Source organism: Olea europaea, unplaced genomic scaffold, assembly GCF_002742605.1.
Source record: "Olea europaea var. sylvestris unplaced genomic scaffold, O_europaea_v1 scaffold760, whole genome shotgun sequence".
Taxonomy (NCBI): Eukaryota; Viridiplantae; Streptophyta; class Magnoliopsida; order Lamiales; family Oleaceae; genus Olea; species Olea europaea.
In genome coordinates, this window is record NW_019266013.1 from 437977 (window position 1) to 440911 (window position 2935).

Genomic DNA, 2935 nt, shown 5'->3' on the forward strand with positions numbered 1-2935 from the left:
AGTTTTCTAAACATCTTTGCACAATTTATAATTTAAACAAAGTTATTAAGTCAAATTTAAAATCTTTCAATGTTTAAATAAGTTAATATTTCTAGTAATATTCATATATAACCAAAAAAAAAAAAAAAACTTTTGAAATGCCTATAAAAATTTATAATATTAAAATATTTAGACATTAAATTGTGGGATGTGACATAAAATTTTAACCATTTGATTATGAAATTAAATGATTTACATAATTAATTTTTAACTATAATTTTGTATCAAAACCAAATATTCAAAAAAAAGTTGGGAGGCTATGCATCTAAGAGCCTTCTTAATTGATTAATAGCCATAATTTAGTTGAAAAAAAATTAAAATTAAATTTTTTCTATGAATCAAAGGTAATAATACTGAATAAATGTAAATTACGGAAATAGCTATAATCAATAAAATTAATAACTCGAAGATTGTTAAATATTATGTGAAAATGCGTATTGGGTCAAACTTATATGGGTTAAAAATTCCTAAAATTTGATCGCTCTAAATTTAGAAGAATCTAATTTTAAATTTTAATGACTTTTTTTCTCTCTCTCTCTCTTATCCAACGTTTAAGTCAAGATAAATGAAAATTCCAATAAACACCGAATTACTTTCCAAACTCACAACTCATACATAAATTCCTTGCAAGTGAAAATGTGGCATTAGAATTACCACTTCTTCAAAACTAATATTCGCATACTGTCTAATTATAAAAATAAAGAGCAAAATATGTTCATTACTCAATGAATATCATAATAACAAAATTTACAAAATTCAAGTTGAGCGAACAAAGAAAATTTTTGTATTAAATTAGATAACAAGATGCAAGTAAATTTCGGTTAAAAAATAGAATATTTTTAGAAAATAAATTCAAAACCTACTATCCAATATAATAAATATTCACATAATTTACACTACTAAAAAATTTATCGTAAACAATAAATAAATAAATAAAATCCATGATCGGTTATTGTGCCCTATAAAAAAGATTGGCCATTTTTCCAAAAAAAGAGACCACAATGAATTTCCTAACACACACACACACACACACACACATTATATATATAATTATTTTTAAAAATTGATTAATAAATTGATAAATAGTTACTAAAATATTACACATAAACTACTTAGAGAAAGTAAGATATGAAAGAAAACAATTTATAAACACATACTCAATATGTGATCCGTGAGTGATGAGTTACAAATGGCGAAATTTGTAGTTGAGACTTGAAGAGCAAGGGAGCATACAATTTTTCTCATTTATTTTCTTCATTTGGTCTATAACTCTTACGGAAAAATATCAATTCAAAGCAAAATATTTATATTATGGACAATGGTTTATAATTATATATTTGATTAATAAAATATTTAAAGATTGCAAATTATGTATTGAATTTATTATTTTTACAGAATTTTTTAGAAATGAGATACTATTTTTAATAAGTACTATAAGGTTTAAAAAAAATTAATTGTGTGAATAACTTTAATTTTCCTTTTTAATAAATTCTATATATTAATATTAATCGACTAAATAAAATATTCCATTTCAAGTTAATTATATATATAAATAGTATTATTGTAATTTTGTTGTAATTGTCTGCAATAATGTTTTTTATTAATTGTGTGCTAATAATTAGTAATAATTGTAACCGGTGGAAATTAATTGACTTAATTTATGAAAGCAACAATAGTGATTAATTATCTTATTTAGAAGAAATAAATTGATTATTAAGGATATTGTTCACTATAAATTTAAAAATATAAAAGTAAAATGTGAAATTGAATGTTTATCATCTATTCACGTTTAGGTTGTTGAAAAATGATGTTTTGTCTCATAGTTTATCAAATTAATGGTATTAAAGAGTTGATGGATTATTAGAAAATGACTTTTCGTAAGCTAATGGGAATTTTTTTTTTTTTTTAACTATTATGTTTTATTTTCAATGGAACCCTTTAGGAATGCAATCTTCTTTTAATACGTAATATTAGGTTTAAAAAATTTTAATTGCATATATAATTTTGTAAATTATATGTTTTAATATTAATTGGCTTAATAATCAACGCAATTTCATTGTTATAATTTTTATTTTTTTATATAAGTTTTTATTAATCATATACTGATAATTAGTAATAATAGTGTTTACTGAAAATTAATTGACTTAATTTTAAAAAATAAATAATATCAACTTTAATAATAATTAGATTTAATTGAAATAAATTTAATTTTAAAGATATTATTGATCATAAACATAAAAATTTGACATATTATAATGAGAAATTTTGGTAAAATGTATTATGAAATAGTATTTTTTGAAAAAAAGTATTTTTTGAAAAAATGTGTTTTCAAAAAAGAAGGAAATTTTTTTAATTTAAGTGTAATATTATTTTAATGAAGAATGAGAAGAGAAAGAAAAATATATTAAAAATTTAAACGGTGTCAAACAAGGGCTGAAGATACAAGGATAAATTAGGATATATTAGACACACCTATAACTAATATGTAAAGGTACTGGTGACAAAAATTGTCAATTGTTATGTATTTACAATAAGTGGATTCCATAAGGAACATTTGCCCTTTTGTCACCACACGCGCTATTTCAATGTTGATATTTCTATATTCTTAGTAAAGTCCTGTTTGATTTCCATTTTTCTAAATTAATTTTTAACCACATATTTTTCAATAAAATAATATTACACGCAAATCAAAAAAAATTCTTTAATTTTTAATCACACGTTCTCCATCGATCTATTATTCAAATTGCATTAGCTCCTCCAAAATGGAGATCAAACAAGGGCTAAAAGTGATTGTTAATTGCAGACACCGCCTCGAAATTCTCGGCCACGGTGACTCCTCTTTGGGGGTAGTCTTATTTCCAACCAATTTCAATTCATACCCTTTTGGCAACTTATA